The sequence below is a fragment of the Mustelus asterias genome, chromosome 23 (assembly GCF_964213995.1).
Source record: "Mustelus asterias chromosome 23, sMusAst1.hap1.1, whole genome shotgun sequence".
Lineage (NCBI taxonomy): Eukaryota > Metazoa > Chordata > Chondrichthyes > Carcharhiniformes > Triakidae > Mustelus > Mustelus asterias.
Genome location: NC_135823.1, coordinates 63,853,687 through 63,864,170, shown reverse-complemented (window position 1 = coordinate 63,864,170; position 10,484 = coordinate 63,853,687).

Below are 10,484 nucleotides of genomic sequence, written 5' to 3'. Positions count from 1 at the left end.
TTGGCAGGGGTAGTCGGGAGGGTCCAGTGAGGAGTCGGAGGTCAGCAGGGTGGGGGGTCGTCGAGGTGTTGGGGATCCAGTGGGGAGTTAGGCGGGGGGGGGGTCAGTCATGCAGTTACCCAGGAGTTAGAAATGGTTTTAGTGCTTCCAATTTTCCTGAGGTAATGATTCTGGGAAGTGAGTGGAAAACATTCAAAGTCTCTTTCCAACTCAAGAGTTTTGGTGCTTCCAGATGGGTGGGAATTGCCCATCTGAAGTATAAACTTCCCAGGCCATTCCTGCATTCTCAGTGAATGGGGATTTCCACGGGGCTCCCCCACAGAATCTTGCAGGGGGTGGGGTACCTCCAGAGATCAGAGTTTCTGGGCCAATGTTCAGCATTTGGTTCTGCAACACAGAAGATCTCACCATTCTGTGGAAAGGTGGTGGTATTGTCACTGGGCTAGCCATCCAGAGAGCCAGGCTGATGCGCTGGAACAGGGCTTTGCAGGCAAATCGGAGACCGTCCTTTCCAGGTGGCGGACTCCAGGCAAATATTTGCGAACCCAAATGCAAAGCGTGGCCAATATCCCAGGAGAGGCGTTGAATTGCAGTGCTGATCGGCGACATCCTTTCAAGATGGCAGCCTGGTCTCTGTGGAGCTGGCCTTGCCCGTTCCTTCAGGCCCCAGCCCCCAGACTGACGGCATAGCCCCCACCCCCGCCTCCCCCACTCATTGTTTTATAAAAAGTCTCCAGATCAGAACTCAGAACTCAGCTGGAGAGCTACTCGCTGGCATTTCATCAGAGCCTGACACTTTGAAATAATACGGTGATATTCAGCTCCCTGCGTCTCTGGACGAAGATGCAGTGTTGGCAAAGCAAAGTGCCAGTGGCAAACTCTGACATCCGGGCTTCTATTGTCCTGTCAAAGCCAAGCTTCACCTATTCCCTCAGGAAAGAAGGAATGAAATGTTTGAAAAGTTTATTTATTAGTGTCACAAGTAGGCTTACATTAACACTGCAATGAAGTTACTGTGAAAATCCCTGAGTCGCCACACTCTGGTGCCTGTTCGGGTACACTGGGGGAGAATTTAGCACCTAACCTGCACGTCTTTCAGACTATGGGAGATGCCGGCGTTTGACTGGGGTGGGCACAGTAAGAAGTCTCACATCACCAGGTTAAAGTCCAACAGGTTTATTTGTTATTAAGAGCTTTTGAGCGCTTCTCCTTCATCAGGTGAAGGAGCATAAATTCCAAGGATGACAACCCTAGCTAGGGTTGATGATGAAGGAGCAGCGCTCCGAAAGCTCGTGATCACAAATAAACCTGTTGAACTTTAACCTGGTGTTGTGAGACTTCTTACTGTGCTGTGGAAGGAAACCGGAGCACCCGGAGGAAACCCATGCAGACGTGGGGAGAACGTGCAGACTCTGCGCAGACAGTGACCCAAGCCCGGAATCGAACCCGGGTCCCTGGCGCTTTGAAGCAGCCGTGCTAACCACCGTGCCGCCAAGCCGTACCTATTTCCTCCTCTGGCAACTACTGTGTCCTCTCTTATACAACCAATATTATCTTGTGCCGTTTGGAAGGACCCCGCAAGAGGTTAAAGGGCACAGCCCCAGTCATAGCCACCAGCTGTCCTAGCCACACTGTGTGGCTGAGGGGCAGTCTGCAAGAGGGGCAGGTTTCTGGGGTGAACCACATTCAAAAACAGAAACATTGCACATACAGATCCTCTAAGAGACTGGGATAGGGAGGACGGGGGGGGGGGGGCTGGGGTGGGTGGGGGGGGTGGAAATACTGCCTGAAGGCCCAGGATAGATAGCACCTGCTGGGATGCCTTTCTTCTCTCCTCCTCCCTCTTCCAGCAGCGTGTCCTGCTCCACATCACCTCTGTCATACTGCAGGGCAAAGGGAATGATAATTATCGCGCCCATGAGAGAAAATCTGGACAGAGCCCTTCAGGTGAGGAAAAAGGCCTCCACCCACATGCAATGCCGATCGCTGGAAACCCCATCGCAAGTTGAAGGAACGTTAAAAAACTCCCTAACACTTCCACAAATTAAGCAGTGGCCATTCAAAGCCAAGCTACAACTAACCTGAAAGTTGATGATCCCATCCTTTACAGATGCACCACAGAAAGCGTTCTTTCTGGTTGTATCACAGCTTGGTATGGCTCCTGCTCTGCCCAAGACCACAAGAAACGCAAAGGGTCATGAATGTAGCCCAATCCATCACGCAAACCAGCCTCCCATCCACTGACTCTGTCTACACTTCCCGCTGCCTCGGCAAAGCAGCCAGCATAATTAAGGACTCCACGCACCCCAGACATTCTCTTTTCCACCTTCTTCCATCGGGAAAAAGATACAAAAGTCTGAGGTCACGTACCAACCGACTCAAGAACAGCTTCTTCCCTGCTGCCATCAGGCTTTTGAATGGACCTACCTCGCATTAAGTTGATCTTTCTCTACACCCTAGCTATGACTGTAACACTACATTCTGCACCCTCTCCTTTCCTTCTCTATGAACGGTATGCTTTGTCTGTACAGTGCGCTAGAAACAATACTTTTCGCTGTATACTAATACATGCGACAATAATAAATCAAATAAAACCAAATCAAATGGCAAGTGTATAAAGCATAATGTATATATCCTCTACCAGTATATACATTATTCTCTATACACTCCATGTGGAACATTTGATTTGACTTGATTTGATTTGATTTGATTTATTATTGTCACATGTATTTGCACAGAGTGAAAAGCATTGTTTCTTGCGCGCTGTACAGACAAAGCATACCGTTCATAGAGAAGGAAAGGAGAGAGTGCAGAATATAGTGTTACAGTCATAGTTAGGGTGTAGAGAAAGATCAACTTAATGCAAGGTAGGTCCATTCAAAAGTCTGACAGCAGCAGGGAAAATCGCCAAATCTGTAAGAGATTGAAATGAAGTACGACACGCACTATGGGCGCAATCGTACAACATCATCCTACCCGTCGCACGGAGAGGTGAGGTGGTAACATTAGGTGAGAGGCGAAGAATCAGCTTCGTACCCAGTTTCCTCTCCTCCCCCGATCTTACCGGTCCTGTTCCGCTGGCGAAAGGGTGCAAAATCGATTTAAACATTTATGACACATTTTACTTGTCATTAGCGAGTCCTGGATGCTATCTTCTGGGCTCACTTGCGTTAACCCCCTCGCTGGTTGAGCTTCCAACCAGTGGGAATCACAGCTGGTCTCCGGCACAGGTAGCAATCGGCGGGGTGTGGGGGTGGGTGGAGACCGGTATAGGAGCAATCGGCAGGGATTGCGGTGGTTGGGGAGGGGGGCGGGGGTTTCCCAATGTCTGAGAGATCAGGGTGCCTGCGCAATGGCACCCCAAGAGCTCAGCAGCCAGCTTCACCGCTGAGCTTAGTCTCCATCCCCCCCAGGATATTCTGGAGGGTCTGAAAATAGATAAATCCCCTGGTCCGGATGGGATTTATCCAAGGATTCTCTGGGAGGCAAGAGAAGTGATTGCAGAGCCTCTGGCTCTGATCTTCAGGTCGTCGTTGGCCTCTGGTATAGTACCAGAAGATTGGAGGTTAGCGAATGTTGTCCCATTGTTTAAGAAGGGGAACAGAGACTTCCCCGGGAATTATAGACCGGTGAGTCTCACTTCTGTTGTCGGCAAGATGTTGGAAAAAATTATAAGGGATAGGATTTATAGTTATTTGGAGAGTAATGAATTGATAGGTGATAGTCAGCATGGTTTTGTGGCAGGTAGGTCGTGCCTTACTAACCTTATTGAGTTTTTTGAGAAAGTGACCAAGGAGGTGGATGGGGGCAGGGCAGTGGACGTGGTATATATGGATTTTAGTAAGGCGTTTGATAAGGTTCACCATGGTAGGCTTCTGCAGAAAATGCAGATGTATGGGATTGGGGGTGATCTAGGAAATTGGATCAGGAATTGGCTAGCGGATAGGAAACAGAGGGTGGTGGTTGATAGTAAATATTCATCATGGAGTGCGGTTACAAGTGGTGTACCTCAGGGATCTGTTTTGGGGCCACTGCTGTTTGTAATATTTATTAATGATCTGGATGAGGGTATAGTTGGGTGGATTAGCAAATTTGCTGATGACACCAAAGTCGGTGGTGTGGTAGACAGTGAGGAAGGGTGTCGTAGTTTGCAGGAAGACTTAGACAGGTTGCAAAGTTGGGCCGAGAGGTGGCGGATGGAGTTTAATGCGGAGAAGTGTGAGGTAATTCACTTTGGTAGGAATAACAGATGTGTTGAGTATAGGGCTAACGGGAGGACTTTGAATAGTGTGGAGGAGCAGAGGGATCTAGGTATATGTGTGCATAGATCCCTGAAAGTTGGGAATCAAGTAGATAAGGTTGTTAAGAAGGCATATGGTGTCTTGGCGTTTATTGGTAGGGGGATTGAATTTAGGAGTCGTAGCGTTATGTTGCAACTGTACACAACTCTGGTGCGGCCGCACTTGGAGTACTGTGTGCAGTTCTGGTCCCCACATTACAGGAAGGATGTGGAGGCTTTGGAGAGGGTGCAGAGGAGGTTTACCAGGATGTTGCCTGGTATGGAGGGGAGATCCTATGAGGAGAGGCTGAGGGATTTGGGATTGTTTTCGCTGGAAAGGCGGCGGCTAAGAGGGGATCTTATTGAAACATATAAGATGATTAGAGGTTTAGATAGGGTGGATAGTGATAGCCTTTTTCCTCTGATGGAGAAATCCAGCACGAGGGGGCATGGCTTTAAATTGAGGGGGGGTAGTTATAGAACCGATGTCAGGGGTAGGTTCTTTACCCAGAGGGTGGTGAGGGATTGGAATGCCCTGCCAGCATCAGTAGTAAATGCGCCTAGTTTGGGGGCGTTTAAGAGATCCGTAGATAGGTTCATGGACGAAAAGAAATTGGTTTAGGTTGGAGGGTCACAGTTTTTTTTTTAACTGGTCGGTGCAACATCGTGGGCCGAAGGGCCTGTTCTGCGCTGTAATGTTCTATGTTCTATGTTCTATGTTCTACCCCTACTGGCGGGAATCTCATCCTGACTTCCTTTTGCACTGAGTGCACAAGACTACGACTTGCAGCTCACCGAAAAAAAACGGCCCCAGAATCTTCCATTTTCTCACTCTTTCAGCACGTGGAATAGGGGAATTTCACAGTAACTTCATTGTAGTGTTAATGTCAGCCTTACTTGTGCGTAATAAATAAACTTTACTTTATGGATATTTACTGTAAGATCGTGCCCGATATATTGTATCAACAATAGAGAGTTGGGGCTGCAAAGGGGCTCCATGGCACCTGTTTTCTTGGTGTTACCAACACCATTTTGGTGGTGCCCAGGCCGTGCTTTCCTTCCTGGCTGTGTTAGAGGCCATTTTGGTGAGGACACTGAATGTACTCAAAGAAGGAATATTGTGGCATGAATTTGATTCCACCGGTGCCATTTTCCACCTTGATGTGGTGTTGCCGGCGTTGGACTGGGGTAAACACAGTAAGAAGTCTCACAACACCAGGTTAAAGTCCAACAGGTTTATTTGGTAGCACAAGCTTTCAGAGTGTTGCCCCTTCAGCAGGTGAGGGCACTCACCTGATGAAGGAGCAGTGCTCGGAAGGCTCGTGCTACCAAATAAACCTGTTGGACTTTAACCCGGTGTTGTGATTTTTCACCTCAACGCTCCAGCCATCCTCTTCCATTGGATGAGAGGCTGGTTTGTATGTATATACAAATCCTCCATCATTATGCATGCAACCTATGCCATGATACAAGTCAAAGTTAAAGCAATCCTTGAACTAGTTTCAGGGCCTTGAGGGTTCAAGAGGAATCTTTCTGACTCATTTGGCCTTGAGTTTTTCTTAATTAGATTTTGCTCCCAGGAAAGTATGCCTCTCTGAAAGGGGTTAAGGGGGCTCTTGACATATCACACTCAGCCGTGGGACAGGCCTGCCAAAACATTGAGCCATCCCTGCTTGACATTAATGCATTAACGCACTGACCTGTTAAAGGACATAACACAAAATTACCACATCTGTCATGTGAGTATTTATGTGAATTGGCACTTACCACCCTATCATCAGGTAAGTAATTTTCCTTGCAATATTTGGGATCCACTGGAAGAATCTACTGATGACCATGAAACCATTGTCGATTGTCGGAAAAACCCATCTGATTCACTAATATCCTTCAGGGAAGGAAATCTGCCATCCTTACCTGGTCTGGCCTACATATGACTAGGGCAGCACGGAGGAACAATGGTTAACACTGCTGCTTCGCAGTGCCAGGGACCCGGGTTCGATTCCCGGCTTGGGTCACTGTCTGTGTGGAGTTTGCACGTTCTCCCCGTGTCTGTGTGGGTTTCCTCCCACAGTCAGAAAGACGTGCTGGTTAGGTGCATTGGCCATGCTAAATTCTCCCTCAGTGTTACCTGAACAGGCACCGGAGTGTGGCGACTAGGGGATTTTCACAGTAACTTCATTGCAGTCCAACGATGTGCGGGCTAGGTTGATTGGCCATGGTAAATTGCGCTTTTGTGTCAGGGGGATTAGCAGGGTAAATACGTGGGGCTATGGGGATAGGGGCAGGGTAGGATTGTGGTTGGTGCAGACTCGATGGGCCGACTGGCCTCCTTCTGCACTGCAGTGATTCTATGATCCTGATTGAACCCTGGAACAGGCTGAAGGGGCCTCCTCCTGTTCCTATATTCCACATGATTTAGCGAGAAAGAGGTTACAGTCAGGAGGAAAAGAAAGTCAGGAAAGGGGAAGACCTTCAAATGAACAAAAAGAGTCAAAAAGCAAGTTGGAGTGAAGCCCAGAAATTAAACTGTGAGCGAGATGCAAATACAAAGAGAAACAGAGCGAGGGAAACAGCAAGATTCAGTGAATGTGAAACAAGGAGTGACTGTTACAGAAAGGAGAAAGTGAAAATGATTCATTTTGTAACCATAAAGGAGATCTGCTTTATTATGGGATGCAAGATGCGGCCACCATTGAAATCAGCTGTTCCTCTGACCTGAGCCGTGTAAACACAGTAAGAAGTTTAACAACACCAGGTTAAAGTCCAACAGGTTTATTTGGTAGCAAAAGCCACACAAGCTTTCGAGGCTCTGAGCCCCTTCTTCAGGTGAGTGGGAATTCTGTTCACATTCTGAGCCGTGTACCCATATAAAGAAGAAACCAAAGTCTATTTTGCGATACATCTTCCATTTGGTACCAGACATAAAAGGAGTATTAAATGCCCATTGTCGAAACCTCCTGTTTTTTTTTAGGTGGATTGGCCATGCTAACTTGCCCCTTAGTGACAGGGGGATTAGCTAGGGTGGGGTTACGGGGATAGGGCCTGGGTGGGATTGTTGCCGGTGCAGGCTCGATGGGCCAAATGGCCTCCTTCTGCACAGTAGGGATTCTATGGAATTCTATGATTCAGTTTGGTCGCAGGCCCAAAAGGGTATTAGAGTCATCGGGCGGGATTTTCCGGCCACATTCGCCCCAAGACTGGAAAATCCCACCCAAGGTCAACAGACCTTTGCAGGTTCCGTGTCCCGCCCGCTACAATTCCCGTGGCAGGCGGGAAGGGAAAATTCCCCCCGTCATTTTACAAAGCTAATTGTTGAGCTGGATTCATAGAATTCCTAACTGACTATCCAACAGAGCATCCCATCCAGGTCTTATCCCCGTGGCCCCAAATATTTACCCTGCTAATCCCCCTAACCTACATCTAGGAACACTAAGAGGCAATTTATTATGGCCAATCCACCTAACCCGCACATCTTTGGACTGTGGGAGGAAACCGGAGCACCCGGAGGAAACCCACGCAGACACAGAGAGAATGTGCTAATTCCACACAGTGACCCGAGGCTGGAATTGAACCCAGGTCCCTAGCACTGTGAGGCAGCAGTGCTAACCACTGTGCCATCATGCCCCCCTAACCTTCATCTTGGGACACTAAGGGGCAATTTAGCATGGCCAATCCACCTAACTTGCACATCTTTGGACTGTGGGAGGAAACCGGAGCACCCGGAGGAAACCCACGCAGACAATTCTGGCCTCGGGTCACTGTCTGTGCGGAGTCTGCACATTCTCCCCGTGTCTGCGTGGGTTTCCTCCGGGTGCTCCGGTTTCCTCCCATAGTCCAAAGATGTGCAGGTTAGGTTGGATTGGCCATGCTAAATTGCCCTTTAATGTCAGGGGGACTCTGCACAGAGGCCAGATTTGAACCTGGGCCCCTGGTGCTGTGAGGCAGCAGTGCTAACCCACTGTGCCACCACTGGAAAAGAAAAGCAAAATATTGCGGATGCTGGAATCTGAAACAAAAACAGAAATTCTGGAAAATCTCAGCAGGTCTGACAGCATCTATGGAAAGAGAATAGAGCCAACGTTTCGAGTCTGGATGACCCTTTGTCAGAGCTAATGAAGGGTCATCCAGACTCAAAATGTTGGCTCTATTCTCTCTCCACAGATGCTGTCAGGCCTGCTGAGATTTTCCAGCGTTTTCTGTTTTTCAGTACTGGAAATGTATCGGGAAGTTATTCAAGTGTAAACTTCAAAAGGGAACTTGATTATTCAATGCTTTCTATTTCTTCCTAATTCCACGTTGCACAGTTGGCACAATCCCAGAGTGAAAATTGGGGAAACGGGAGGGCTGTGGAGTGGGTTCAGGGTTCAAACAGCTCAGAAACAGACACAAAAAACAACTAAGGCACTTACCATTTTGCCAGTCCTGCTGTTCCCAATGATTGAGCTTCAGAGCCAATCAGATTAGGCAACAGGCACAAGTATATCACGCACGGTTAAAAGAGTCAGGGCGGCATGGTGGCACAGTGGTTAGTACTGCTGCCTCACAGTGCCAGGGACCCGGGTTCAATTCCCAGCTTGGGTCACCGTCTGTGTGGAGTTTGCACGTTCTCTCCGTGTCTGCGTGGGTTTCTTCCGGGTGCTCCAGTTTCCTCCCACACTCCAAAGATGTGCGGGTTAGCTGGATTGGCCATGCTAAATTGCCCCTTAGTGTCTGGGGGAGTGGCTGGGGTAAATGCATGGGGTTATGGGGATAGGGCCTGGGTGGGATTGTGGTCGGGACAGACTCGATGGGCCAAATGGCCTCCTTCTGCACTATAGGGATTCAATTATTCTATGAATCTTGCAGCGATCCCTTCACTATGAAATCGGAGTCTCCACTCTATGGCCACCTGCCTGCAACCTCAGTTACTCACCCCCTGATCCCCACTGGGAGTTGTGACTCACAGTTTGGAAAGCTGGGGGCAAATTTGATTTGATTTGACTTATTATTCTCACAGGTGATGGCCTGGTGGTATTATCGCCAGACTATTAATCCACAAACTCAGCTAATGTTCTGGGGACTGGGGTTCGAATCCCACCACGGGCAAATGGTGGAATTTGAATTCAATAAAGACCATCTGGAATTAAGAATCTACTGATGACCGTGAAAAACATTGTCGATTGTCGGAAAAACCCATCTGGTTCACTAATGTCCTTTAGGGAAGGAAATCTGCCATCCTTACATGTAGGCCATCTGGTCTGGCCTACATGTGACTCCAGAGCCACAGCAATGTGGTTGACTCCCAACTACCCTCCAAGGGCAACTAGGGATGGGCAATAAATGTGGCCAGCCAGCAACGCCCATGTCCCACGAATGGATAAATTAAAAAAAATATTGGGATACAGTGAAAAGTATTGTTTCTTGTGCGCTATACAGACAAAGCACACCATTCATAGAGTACATAGGGGAGAAGGAAAGGAGAGGGTACAGAAGGTAGTGTTACAGTCATAGGTAGGATGTAGAGAAAGATCAATTTAATATATGGTAGGTCCATTCAAAAGTCTGATGGCAGCAGGGGAGCAGCTGTTCTTGAGTCGGTTGGTACTTGACCTCAGAGTTTTGTATCTTTTTCCCCATGGAAGATTGTGGAAGAGAGAATGTCTGGGATGCGTGTGGTCCTTGATTATGCTGGCTGCTTTGCCGAGGCAGCGGGAAGTGTAGACAGAGTCAATGGATGGGAGGCTGGTTTGCATGATGGATTGGGCTACATTCACAAACTTTTGTAGTTTCTTGTGGCCTTGGGCAGAGCAGGAGCCATACCAAGCTGTGATACATCCGGAATGGATGGTTTCTATGGTGCATCTGTAAAAATTGGTGAGAGTCGCAACAGACATGCCAAATTGCCTTAGCTTGCTGAGAAAGTAGAGGCGTGGAAGAACGTGAATAGGAAATAATTCCAGGGTTTTCAAGAAAGAGCAGGAGAGTGGAATTAATTGGAGGTTCTTCGAATGAGGCAGCAAATGCATGATGGGCCAAATGGCCTCCCTCTGTACTCTGGAGATTTATGATTCATTTTCATTGATTCAGTAGAAATTTTCTTCAACAGAAGGCTGACATGCAATCCCAGTTTGACACCTGGGGGCAAGGTGAAAGTTCACTCGGGGGTGAAAGGAAACAGGAAGTTTGAAATGGGTAGGCAAAGCAGTTAATGTGCATGTATCCGAGG